Raw genomic sequence first — 13,884 nt, forward strand, 5'->3', positions numbered from 1 at the left:
GCCCTCTCCAGTGTTCCTGCCTGGAGCGTCCCATGGGCAGAAGAGCCTGGCGGACTACGGGCCACGGGGCGGCAAAGAGTCTGACACGCCCGAGCGACTGAGCGGCAGCAACAGCAGGTTTGCGTCAGGAGTGAATCAGCTGACCATCCTGAGGCTCAGTTTCCTCAACCTGCAAACGTGACTGAATGATGGAGACCTCAGAAAACTAGTGACGATTAAATGACACTTTGCACATGAAGCCGTTAGAGTGACGGGCACAGAGCCCTTTACTCAACAAATGAAAAGCGCTTTCATTTCAGCGCACGGAGATGCATGTCCCCTGGTGAGCTGGCAAGAGGAGGCAGGGGGCGGCAGCAGCCCACCCCTGCTGCAGGCTGGTGGGCCAGGCGGGCCCCTCACCTAGAGGAGCAGCCGTTCTCGGGAGGACATGCAGACTGCCTTCTTGTCCTGGGAGGAGGAGGGATGATGCAGGCTTGGAAGGGAGGATGTGGCTTCATCCCAAATGAGAACAGAATCCTCTGCTTAGTAATTTAAAAAAAAAAAAACAAAAAACACCTCATTAAGAAACTCTTGGGACAAAATTATGAGGCTTAAACACTGCAGTCACGGAAACCTCATAACTTGCTGGACTGAGAAAACACTGAGGCTTTTTGACTTTAAGGAACTAAGCAGAAAACTGGAGGGGCTGAGGCCCGGGACTCAGTCACCAGTTGCTAACGGCCTAATGAGGGAAAAAGCAGACACTTCACCACACTTCACCACAAGCTCATTCAGCTTGTAAACGAGGAGAGAACAGAAGCTTTTGGTGAAAAGATGACATTCTGTGTGCACTGAAGTTAGTGTCTGCCTCACTCTAGCATGCTGGCTGCTCACCCGTTCTGAAAGCTAATGCTTTTCAGCAATGGGGGCAAATGGGCCCAGGCAAGAAGCACCGCAGAGATCACCAGACCATAGGCCAGGACTGTGGACTGTCTTAGTGGCAGTCCAGGTCTGGCCTTCATTTGAGTTGACGTGGGTAAGAATGACCCTTCCTGAGTTTCAGTTTTCTCCTTTATAAAAACGGGAAAATAGTGGCTATTTCAGTGCATTACTGTGAAGTTTACTTTTTTGCAGAGCATAATTTTTGTGATTTGTGTAAACTACACAAAGTAGCGACCTGTGAGTCCTTTCAACAATTATGATGCCATTTGCACACTCAGAGGGGATTCCTCTGAACTTCCAGGGAGCAACTTCCAGAGAAGGTTCTTTCCCTTTACTTTTTCTCACAGCGCCCTCTTCCGCAGTGTTTACTAATGCGCGTTTATTGAAGCATCTTGCCCCACAGCTGATACCTGTCTGGGGGCAGAGATCAGGCTTGCTTGGTTAATCACTGCTGTGCAGGGCCATGCCCACGGCCGGGTAAGAGCCAGCACTTGGCAATACCACAGGATGAGGGCCCATCAAGCCCAGTCACTGCCCAGCCCACCCTGGATGTCAAAGAAGCACGGCCCCCAGGTGCGCCAGGACACCCGTCCTTGACACACACGCTGCTGATGGCTAAACCCTTGGTAGGAGAAAGCTGGCCTGCTTCTGTCACCTAGACAAGAGCCGAGTTCTTTGTCAAGCCCCTCTTGTCTGTCAAACTAGGTGGGTGTGAGACTTCAGAAGACATGATGTAGGCCTCTGCCTCTCGGGAATTCTGCAGAAGGCAGTTGGAAGGGGACTTATTCACGATCCTGGAGGCACTGGGGTAATGCATTTCACAGGACACGCCCAGTCCTGTTAGAGCTCCAGGCCCTGAGCGCAGACTGCCGGCCAAGCACCGTGTCTGAGGCTGTGCACACTGATCTCATTGCCTTCTTCATGAACAGCTTGCAGGAGGCCTTATATTTACAGATGAGGAATTACAAGCTCAAAATGTGTAAACGCTTTGCTCGTGGACTGTCAGCTGTTGCATATCAGAGCCCACATTGAGCTCAGGCCTGGCTGACCCAGAACCCTCTGCCCCAAGCATTTCTGCACATCCCCACTCCCTGCCTTTTCTGAGGACTGGGGGTGCCATGCAGTGAAGGAGGCAGGGGCCGGAGATCCGCCCCCGGGGTCCAGCCCTGCTGCTGGAAACAGAGTAAGATGACGTAGGATGAGCTGCTGCTGCTGCTAAGTCGCTTCAGTCGTGTCTGACTCTGCGACCCTATAGACAGCAGCCCATCAGGCTCCCCTGTCCCTAGGATTCTCCAGGCAAGAACAATGGAGCGGGTTGCCATTTCCTTCTCTAAAGCATGACGGTGAAAAGTGAAAGTGAAGTCACTCAGTCCTGTCTGACTCTCAGCAACCCCATGGACTGCAACCCACCAGGCTCCTCCATCCATGGGATTTTCCAGGCTAGAGTACTGGAGTGGGTGCTGTTGCCTTTTAGGATGAGCAAATATTACATAAGGGCAATGAATGCCAAAATCTAAACACTGCAAGGAAATCCTCTTGGAGCAGTGAGTGGTCATGAGGTTCAGCACAGTTCGGTTTTGGGGGTAAGACTGGGATTGGAGGACACCTAGGGAGGATTATGAACTAAACACCTCTGAAAGAGGTCAGTTCTTGTGTCGTTTATTTCTTTGTGATTCCCAGCCTGGTGCTGGAGATGTAGAAGATATTAAAGTATAATTGAATATAATTAGGTTTACAAGGTTATTCTGCACTCCTCAAGCACAAATTCATAATAAAAAGGAAGAAAATAACCCTTACCTGCAAACTGGTCTGTATTAACATTTGCTTTATATTATGTATTTTTAAAAATATTTTCCTATCTGTTTAGCAATGCTACCCTGGGAGGTACACTCTCAGGGATCTCCCCTTCTGGGTCGGAATACTGAAAACTCATCAGCACAGTGGATGGACACATTTACAGAACAAAACACACATAAATCCCGAGGCAGACCCTCAAGGAAATATATATATGACATTCATTTCACTGTAAATGGAAATTCCTCTCCTCTACATGGGGAAATTAGCATTTTATATATAAGTAGCTGCGAAGATACTTTATTTTTAAAGATTTATTTTTGGTGCGTGCCATTTTTAAAGTCTTTACTGAATCTGTTACAATATGACTTCTGTTGTTCATATTTGGTATTCTGGCCTCAAGTCATGGGGGATCTTAGCTTCTTGACCAGCATTCTCCCTCATATCCCTGCACTGGGAGGTGAAGTCTTAACCTCTGGACCACCAGGGCAGTCCCAGGGAGGGTATTTCAGACTGAGCATTAAGGCAAGATTAAATATGTATCTTTTGTTTGTTATCAGGATGCAGAATATAAGAATCTAGTACACGTGAAAACAGAGGTCTTGTAATGGGCCAAAGTCAGGAAGAAAAATATATCATAAAAGCATACATTATGCTTCTTTTTGGTAGGAGGTGCTAGTTATTTAAGTCCAAGCTGGTGAACTGTTCAATTTCACAAACATATTATAAACACCTATTACCTATAAAACTTGGTGTTCGGTGCTGTGAAAATCCAAAGATAAGGTGAGATCTTGAGGGTACAGAAGCAGGCCCTAGTAAGGACTTTGAGTGGAAAAAAAAATATTTTTTAAAGCAATCTAAATATCTAAAGATTTAAATGGAATTTATCCCTTTATGAGCAATGTATAACTTCTGAAATTCTAACTTTTTGTTGAAACTGAGGCACAGGTTGATTTCATGGGGCTCTGATAGAAAGCAAAAATTTTTAACTGAAATGGGCAAGCAATTAACCTTGAGAATTTAGGTGAACAAACATTATCCTCCTATCATGGAGACTTTGATGATTTGCAAACTTGGCCAAACTCATTCATATATTTTATATATTTTTCCTTTGGAAGGAAAGCAAAAGTCACTATGGAACTGTGTGATCCTGGAAATGCTTTTCCCAAGATGGCACGTGACAAGCACAGGTATCACGGGGGTGGATGGACAACGCCAGAGAGTTGGAGAGAGCCTGCAATTCTCACTGATGACCTAGAAGCTTACCAAAGTTCAAGAACTACTGAGAAAACATAAGCCATAACACAAGACTTCTGTACATTAATTCTGATTAGTAAGGTCTGAGTTAAATGATTTATCGCCTTGTCTCACAGTATTCACACTGAAAGTAATGAAGTCTTTGCAATATGAACCTTCCTTACAGCACACGGCTAGTAAATCTTTGCTGAAAAGCATGTCAAAGCTTCCAGGATTATTTTTATTTTTTGGCTGGCACATGGCAGAGCCAACAATTAAATGAAATGAAAATTTCCACCAACCCTGGGTCTACTGAATCTTTTGTTCAAGAGCTCACAAACCTTGTACTCTGTTCTTATTTTAATAAGTCAAGTATTAGATATCTACTGTCTTTCTATCAAGGAAGAAGCTGCTTTGGGGTTGGAGGAGATTCCAGAAGCTGTTTAATAAAGAAGGAAAGAAGCGGATGAGGGTCGGACTGCACAGCCAGCCAGGAGTGCCAAGTGGCAGTTGGCCTGGGCCTCTCAGATGGACCACGCGCTTCATCCACACTCAAGTCCCTGAGCATCTGAGCCGGAACAGAAAGCCTGGGGGAGGCAGCGTGGGGGGAGGCAGGGACTCAGAGGGCAAGCAGCCGGAGCTCAAGTCCTGACTCTCTCACTATCTGCCACCTTGAACAATCGAACTGCCCCAGTGTGTTGTGCAAAAGTGAGACAGAAAGGCGTGGGAATTTTACATAAGGGATCACACATCAGCGAGGAGGCCGGGCCTTGCACATGGTATACACTCAGGAAATGTCAGCTCTGCTTATTCTTCCAGGGAGAGAAGCAGGACCAAGTGTGCTCTAAATACCTGGCTGGAACCGGCCCAGGTGCGTCTTCCAAAGCCCCAGATTCACAGAGTGCACGTGCCAGCAGAGTTTCAGGATGAGTAATTTTGGACTAAGAAACTGGGCGCAGTGCAGTCTCTTCTATGTGAACTCTCAGAGGCAATCAAGCCTTGGCACTAACGGTGTGAATCGCGACTCTAAGCTGTTTTGCAGAAGGATAAACACAGAAGTGCAGCCTTCTCAGCTACAGAAGTTTACACCATATGTAACAGACGCCATTCGAAGATTCCACACACTGGTGTCCCTCCCTCCAGCCTTAGCGCCTTCACCAGCCTTACCTCCTCCCTCCAGCCTTACCTCCTTCACCAGCACGCTGCCCAGACCGGCTCCCCCCGCCTCTCCCTTCTCCCTCTCTCTGTCTCTCCCCTTCTCTCTCCGTCCCTCCATCTCTCTCTCTCACACACACACGCCTTGCACTCCATGCTCCTTCCTTCGCAGACACTGCCTGGAATGCTTTGCCTGTGTTACATCCGTCTCCCCAGCTGCCCTGCTCCCACCTCACAGACCCCCCCGGGGGTTCCCCGCTCCCACCTCACAGTCCCCCTTTACCCTGGGTGTCCTCACAGCCCCCCTCTGCCCTGGGTAACCTCCACTCTCACCTCACAGCCCCCCTCTGCCCTGGGTAACCCCCACTCTCACCTCACAGCCCCCCTCTGCCCTGGGTAACCCCCACTCTCACCTCACAGCCCCCCTCTGCCCTGGGTGTCCTCACAGCCCCCCTCTGCCCTGGGTAACCCCCACTCTCACCTCACAGCCCCCCTCTGCCCTGGGTAACCCCCACTCTCACCTCACAGCCCCCCTCTGCCCTGGGTGTCCCCGCTCTCACCTCACAGCCCTCCTCTGCCCTGGGTGTCCCCCCACTCCCACCTCACAGCCCCCCTCTGCCCTGGGTGTCCTCCCACTCCCACCTCACAGCCCCCCTCTGCCCTGGGTGTCCTCCCACTCCCACCTCACAGCCCCCCTCTGCCCTGGGTGTCCCCCTACTCCCACCTCACAGTCCCCCTCTGCCCTGGGTGTCCTCCCACTCCCACCTCACAGCCCCCCTCTGCCCTGGGTGTCCTCCCAATCCCACCTCACAGCCCCCCTCTGCCCTGGGTGTCCCCCTACTCCCACCTCACAGTCCCCCTCTGCCCTGGGTGTCCCCCCACTCCCACCTCACAGTCCCCCTCTGCCCTGGGTGTCCCCCTACTCCCACCTCACAGTCCCCCTCTGCCCTGGGTGTCCCCCCACTCCCACCTCACAGCCCCCCTCTGCCCTGGGTGTCCCCCTACTCCCACCTCACAGTCCCCCTCTGCCCTGGGTGTCCCTGATCCCACCTCACAGCCCCCCTCTGCCCTGGGTGTCCTCCCACTCCCACCTCACAGCCCCCCTCTGCCCGGGGTGTCCCCTGACTCCCACCTCACAGCCCCCCTCTGCCCTGGGTGTCCCCTACTCCCACCTCACAGTCCCCCTCTGCCCTGGGTGTCCCCCCACTCCCACCTCACAGCCCCCCTCTGCCCTGGGTGTCCCCCCACTCCCACCTCACAGTCCCCCTCTGCCCTGGGTGTCCCCCCACTCCCACCTCACAGCCCCCCTCTGCCCTGGGTGTCCCCCCACTCCCACCTCACAGCCCCCCTCTGCCCTGGGTGTCCCCCCACTCCCACCTCACAGTCCCCCTCTGCCCTGGGTGTCCCCACTCCCACCTCACGGCCCCCCTCTGCCTTGGGGGTCCCCCACTCTCACCTCACAGCCCCCCTCTGCCCTGGGTGTCCCTGATCCCACCTCACAGCCCCCCTCTGCCTTGGGGGTCCCCCACTCTCACCTCACAGCCCCCCTCTGCCCTGGGTGTCCCTGCTCCCACCTCACAGCCCTCATCTGCCCTGGGTGTCCTCACAGCCCCCCTCTGCCCGGGGTGTCCTCACAGCCCCCCTCTGCCCTGGGTACCCCCACTCCCACCTCACAGCCCCTCTTTGCCCTGGGTGTCCCCCTGCTCTCACCTCACAGCCCCCCTCTGCCCTGGGTGTCCCTGATCCCACCTCACGGCCCCCCTCTGCCCTGGGTGTCCCTGCTCCCACCTCACAGCCCTCATCTGCCCTGGGTGTCCTCACAGCCCCCCTCTGCCCGGGGTGTCCTCACAGCCCCCCTCTGCCCTGGGTACCCCCACTCCCACCTCACAGCCCCCCTCTGCCTGGCGTGTCCCCCTGCTCTCACCTCACAGCCCCTCTCTGCCCTGGGTGTCCCCCTGCTCTCACCTCACAGCCCCTCTCTGCCCTGGGTGTCCCCCTGCTCTCACCTCACAGCCCCCCTCTGCCTGGCGTGTCCCCACTCCCACCTCACAGCCCCTCTCTGCCCTGGGTGTCCCCCTGCTCTCACCTCACAGCCCCCCTCTGCCCTGGGTGTCCCCCTGCTCTCACCTCACAGCCCCCCTCTGCCCTGGGTGTCCCCCTACTCTCACCTCACAGCCCCCCTCTGCCTGGCGTGTCCCCACTCCCACCTCACAGCCCCCCTCTGCCCTGGGTGTCCCCCTGCTCTCACCTCACAGCCCCCCTCTGCCCTGGGTGTCCCCCCACTCTCACCTCACAGCCCCCCTCTGCCCTGGGTGTCCCTGCTCTCACCTCACAGCCCCCCTCTGTTGCTGAGCAGACCCTATGCTCAGCGCTCCTGCCCGGCCCCCCACTGGAGAGCTGCTCCTCCTCCGCTGTGCCCGTGGGCAGACCTCCCACCGTCCAAGCCCCTCCTGGGGCCTTTCCCAGCCGCCTTCTCGGACGCAGCCCCTGAGACCCTCCCCTCTGTGTGTATCAGAAGGTTCCTATTTCTCCATTTATGTGTCTCCAGCTGTTTCTACCCTCTGATGTGCTCTTGGTTCTTTCCCTTTTATTGTCTTCACTCTCACATACAAATGATCCATGAGATCAGAAACCTTGTATGGCGCATATACTGTGTCTTCTGCTCCTGCAACACAGCCTTGCGTATAGTCTTGCTCCATTAACCCTCACTGAACACGTGCATGAAGGAGTGGATGCGTGACGGAGGGGATGCGCCTGCTCTCACGGTCCTCTGAGGCCTAGCTACAGCTTCTCCTATTCTGTGAGTCTTCTCCAAGGTTTCTCACCTAATATGAATTCCCAGTGCACCTACTATCATGACTAGGTGCCTTCTCGTGAACAATCGTGTTCTATTTCATCTGTAAAAATGTGCATTTTCTCTCCCCACTGGCTTCTAACTACCTTGACAGCAGCAAGCTTGACTATCTCAAATGCAGCTGTAGGTCAAGAGTTATCGGAAGTTCAGGCACACAGATTGGAGAAGATGCTTGGGCCACACTAAGGGTCTGTGAAAGTTAAAGTGTTAGTCACTCAGTCATGCGCAACTCTTTGCAACCCCATGGACTCCTCCCATGGGATTGTAGCTTGCCAGGCTCCTCTGTCTACGGAATTCCCCAGGCAAGAATGCTGGGGTGGGTAGCCATTCCTGTGTCCAGGGGATCTTCCCAACTCAGGGATCAAACATAGGTCTCCTGAATTGCAGGCAGGTGCTTTACCTTCTGAGCCACCAAACGCCTAAGACAAGGGTCTATCTACATGCTCCTATTTTAGGCACAATTTCAGCATCCCAACAGATTCTGACAGCAAGAAATAACAGTAAGGAATAAGAGGTAAAGAAGACAGCTATGGAAAAAGAAAGGTGTAAGAGGTCAAAAGGCACATGTGTTAGGGGGTTGGCATCACATGGTGAGAGTCAGCACTCAACCAGAAAGACATCATGGAAGCTGCTTCGCGATAGCCCATGCGATCATGGGTGGGCTGTGGATCACGGTCAACGGTAAAAGGCACAGGAAAGTGTTGTGTATTACAGAAAAGCTTACAATCAAAAGAAGTGTTGTGATGAATCCTGGAGAAGGTGCTGAGAAAAGGAACCCCCTTATACTGTTAGTAGGAATGCAAACTGGTGAAGACATTAAGGAGAACAGTCATCAAGGAGGTTTCCTGAAAAACTGAGAACAAAGCTGCCACAGGATCTAGCCGTCCCACTCCTGGGCGCATCTCCTGAGAAAAGCCTGATTCGAAAGGACTCATGTACCCCAGTGTTCATAGCAGCGCCATTGATAATAGTCAAGGCAGGGAAGCAACTTCAGTGTCCACTGACAACACATCAATAATGAAGACAAATCAATAGTACATACATACAATGGAAAACCACTCAGCCGTAAGGAAAAATGAAATAATGCCACTCAAAGCAATGGATGGTTCTAGAAATTATTATGCTAAGTGAAGTAATTCAGACAGAGAAATGCTAATATCATATGATATAACTTAGGTGTAGAATCTAAGACAATGAAACAAAGAAACTTATGTACAAGTCAGAAATGAATTCACAGGCATAGAAAACCAACTTATGGCTACCAAAGGGGAAATCAGTGGGAAAGAAAACTTAGAAATTTGGAATTAATAGATATACACTACTAGATATAACACAGATAAACAGCTAGGACCTACCATATAGCCCAGGGAACTATATTTAATACACTGTAATAACCTATATAGGAAAAAATCTGAAAAATAATATATATATATGTATATATGTTATTATGAAGCTAGCACAACACTGTAAATCAGTTGTACTTCAGTAAAAAAGATATTATTGGGATAAATAAAAAAGAAGCCCTTTGAGGTATAGGTTTCAGTTGTCAAGACTTGTCCCCTTTGGGTGGAACACCGTTTTCCAATGAGGGCAAATAAATAAGGCGCTCTTGGGCACATCACATAATTTTTACTGGCGGAACCATTTCCTTGGGGAAGCAGCCTAGAATGTGAAATGTAATCTCTGTAATCACTAATTCTCTTTGCTAAGGGACAATTATTTGATCTGATATTTGCTGGGAGAGTGATGGGGCTTGTTGATTGGCACTTCTGAACTTTCTACTAACGTGTCTTTCTGGCATGTTGAGACCATGTCCTTGGGCAAGCAATGAACTCCCTGGGCAATTTACACTAAACAGAGAGGTGAGGAGATGCAGAGGGCTGTCCTCCTCTCCAGATGGGAGGCACTCCGGAGGGTGTCGTCCTCTCCGGAGCTTCGTCTGCAGCCAGCAGGGGCAGGATGGCGTGGAGGAAAGAGCAGAGGGCTGGGAAGCAAAACCTTTTCAAGAGGAACTGACACCTGTCATACCACTTGTGCTGGGAAACTGTGCTGAGTGCTTTTAGACCATTACCTCGCTTCATATGGGGGCTTCCCTGATGGCTCAACTGGTAAAAAAATCTGCCTGCAGTGGAGGAGACCTGGATCTGATCCCTGGGTTGGGAAGATCCCCTGGAGAAGGGAAAGGCTACCCACTCCAGTATTCTGGCCTGGAGAATTCCACGGACTATACAGTCCATGGGGTCGCAAAGAGTCGGACACGACTGAGTGCCTTTCACTTTCACTTCATATTAAGAACAATTCTACCAGGTCTTTTCTGTCACTACCACACCACTGCCCCCACGACCAACACAGTAATCATCGCCATCAGATCACCATCATCCCCACACAGAAGAATAAACTAGGGAACAGAGCGCCTAGGCCTGGCTAAGACTAGCAAACAGAAGGAGCCAGGTCTCAGATAGACTTGGTCCCACTACTCTCTAGTTGGATGTCTCACACATCACATAAACTTTCTGGGCTTCAGTTTTCTCATCTATAAAATGGGAGTAATCCACAGTCTCTCCCTCACAGATCTGTGTGAACTTCAAATGATGCCTGCAAAACACTGTGGAAACTTTTACATGACATAAAAAAGCACTATATATCTGATTACACAGATGATTTCTATGTAAACACCTATTCAACAAAAAAATATGTTTTCCCCAAGCCTAAGAAGCCCATTTAAAAAGGGAAAGTATACCTCAACTTTACACAAGTTGACGTGTTTTCCCCCCTCATCAGTCATCAGTCTTCAATATGGATTTCAAAATTGTTTTCCAAATATGACCTTCTAAGAAAGGTATTCTGTGGAGACTATTCTCTTAGGAAACTCCAAATAAAATACAAATCTTTCAAATAAATGAGGCCATTTGCATTCCCATGGGTTACTTATGCATTTTTATTTCCATATTTCAAGCATTTTCCCAAAGGCTTTTCTCCCTTTGATCCACATTGGTCTGACATGTTGAACTTAGTTATAAAGTTGTGATTAGCCTGGGATCCCTGGATCATTTAGTTTTGTATCCTGTTATCAATATTATATAACGAGACCTACTTCAGAATAAAATCCTACATTTCTTAGAATTACTCCTATTCTCCAGGCAAATATGCAGCTAAGGAAGAATTGCTTGAGAAATGATCAGAAGGGCTTCCCTAACCAAGGACTTTCCATCCATGAAGGAGTCTCCATAATGCAAATTGTAGGGCTTGGCTAAAACCATAGAGACCAGAGTTTAAATCATGGCTCTATCCTTTCATCAGCAATGTGAATGTAGGGCAACGACTTAAACTCTGAGTCTCAATTCCTTTAACTATAAATTGAGAATAATGATATCCTGTAAATTGTCTGTCACTTGTAGGTGCTCAATAAAATGTTAGCGAGAAAAGAGGATGCGTTCATTTATACTTAAAAGATTTGATGGATCACAATCTAAGGCTATCAGTTAAGCTATAGCTTAAAGAGATGGGAATACCAGACCACCTGACCTGCCTTCTGAGAAACCTGTCTGCAGCTCAAGAAGCAACAGTTGGAACTGGGCACGGAAAAACAGGCTGGTTCCAAATCAGGAAAGGAGCACGTCAAGGCTGTATATTGTCACCCTGCTTATTTAACTTATGTGCAGAGTACATCATGAGAAATGCTGGACTAGATGAAGCACAAGCTGGAATCAAGATTGCCAGGAGAAATATCAGTAAGCTCAGTTCAGTTCAGTTCAGTCCAGTCGCTTGGTCGTGTCCGACTCTTTGCGACCCCATGAATCGCAGCATGCCAGGCCTCCCTGTCCATCACCAACTCTGGGAATTCACTCAGACTAACGTCCATCGAGTCAGTGATGCCATCCAGCCATCTCATCCTCTGCCATCCCCTTCACCTCCTGCCCCCAATCCCTCCCAGCATCAGAGTCTTTTCCAATGAATCAATTCTTCACATGAGGTGGCCAAAATATTGGAGTTTCAGCTTCAGCATCATTCCCTTCAAAGAAACCCCAGGGCTAATCTTCTTCAGAATGGACTGGTTGGATTTCCTTGCAGTCCAAGGGACTCTCAAGAGTCTTCTCCAACACCACAGTTAAAAAGCATCAATTCTTCGGTGCTCAGCTTTCTTCACAGTCCAACTCTAACATCCATACGTGACCACTGGAAAAACTATAGCCTTGACTAGACAGACCTTTGTTGGCAAAGTAATGTCTCTGTTTTCAATATGCTATCTAGGTTGGTCATAATTTTCCTTCCAAGGAGTAAGCGTCTTTTAATTTCATGGCTGCAGTCACCATGTTCAGTGATTTTGGAGCCCCCAAAAATAAAGTCTGACACTGTTTCCACTGTTTCCCCATCTATTTCCAATGAAGTGATGGGACCAGATGCCATGATCTTTGTGTTCTGAATGTTGAGATTTAAGCCAACTTTTTCACTCTCCACTTTCACTTTCATCAAGGGGCTTTTTAGTTCCTCTTCACTTTCTGCCATAAGGGTGGTGTCATCTGCATATCTGAGGTTATTGATATTTCTCCCGGCAATCTTGATTCCAGCTTGTGCTTCTTCCAAGCCAGTGTTTCTCATGATGTACTCTGCATATAAGTTAAATAAGCAGGGAGACAATAAGCAGGCAGCCTTGACGTATTCAATGAGCTCAGATATTAACTAAAGAATCTCTTGATGAAAGTGAAAGAGGAGAGTGAAAAAGTTACCTTAAAATTCAACATTCAGAAAACTAAGATCATGGCATCCAGTTCCATTACTTCATGGCAAATAGATGGGGAAACAATGGAAACAGTGACAGACTTTATTTTCTTGGGCTCCAAAATCACTGCATGTGGTGACTGCAGCGATGAAATTAAAAGACACTTGCTCCTTGGAAGAAAAGTTATGACCAACCTTGACTGCATATTAAAAAGTAGAGACATTACTTTGCCAACAAAGGTCCATTTGGTCAAGGCTATGGTTTTTCCAATGGTCATGTATGGATGTGAAAGTTGGACTATACAGAAAGCTGAGCACTGAAGAACTGATGCTTTTGAACTGTGGTGTTGGAGAAGACTCTTGAGAGTCCCTTGGACTGCAAGGAGATCCAACCAGTGCATCCTAAAAGAGACCAGTCCTGGGTGTTCATTGGAAGGACTGATGTTGAAGCTGAAACTCCAATACTCTGGCCACCTGATTCGAAGAGCTGACTCATTTGAAAAGACCCTGATGCTGGGAAAGATTGAGGGCAGGAGGAGAAGAGAACAACAGAGGATGAGATAATTGGATGGCATCACCAACTTGAAGGATGTGAATTTGAGTAACCCCTGCAAGTTGGTGATAGATAGGGAGGCCTGATGTGCTGAAATCCATGGTATTACAAAAAGTTAGACATGAGTGAGTGAATGAACTGAACTGAACTGAAGGGAAGACCTCTATAGAATCATTTCTAACCAGACCATCTGTCCATAAATGACACAATTAAATGTGACATCAGACAAGTTCTTAGCAATCCAGCTAATTTATGAAAACACTCTGTAAAGCATTACCACATCCAAGAGGCTGTAATGAGATAGGTTCAATGAGAAAGAATATTGAGGGAGAGATGTTGGAGGTGATAAAGGGGACAGAGTGAAGTAAGGAACAGGCACAGAGAAGAAAAGAGTTAAACTAAAAAGTGAAGGATACAAAATCCACACATATATCAAGGTTGGTCTTCAAGGGATAAAAGGGAGGAATGTGGGAAAGAAAATCACAAACTCTTAGTACTACAGGGTGGGCACAGTGCGAGACAACTACCCAGTGACTGCAGTCAAGCTCATGAGAACTCCTGTGGCCTTACTGGGCAGACAGGGCCCCAGCAACCAATGGTACTAAGACAGGAGGGGTGTCTGACGGCATTAAAGCCCAATGTAGGTTGTTTG

At 49.0% G+C, this 13,884-nt stretch overlaps 1 protein-coding gene across 1 annotated transcript in view; it reads right to left on the reverse strand.

The window, feature by feature from the left end:
* The window catches only part of FAT3 (FAT atypical cadherin 3), an 813,871-nt gene that overhangs the window by 365,907 nt on the left and 434,080 nt on the right, over positions 1 to 13,884 (reverse strand). The gene's annotated exons all lie outside the window — the stretch shown is intronic.

This window comes from Ovis canadensis, chromosome 21 (assembly GCF_042477335.2).
Source record: "Ovis canadensis isolate MfBH-ARS-UI-01 breed Bighorn chromosome 21, ARS-UI_OviCan_v2, whole genome shotgun sequence".
Classification (NCBI taxonomy): domain Eukaryota; kingdom Metazoa; phylum Chordata; class Mammalia; order Artiodactyla; family Bovidae; genus Ovis; species Ovis canadensis.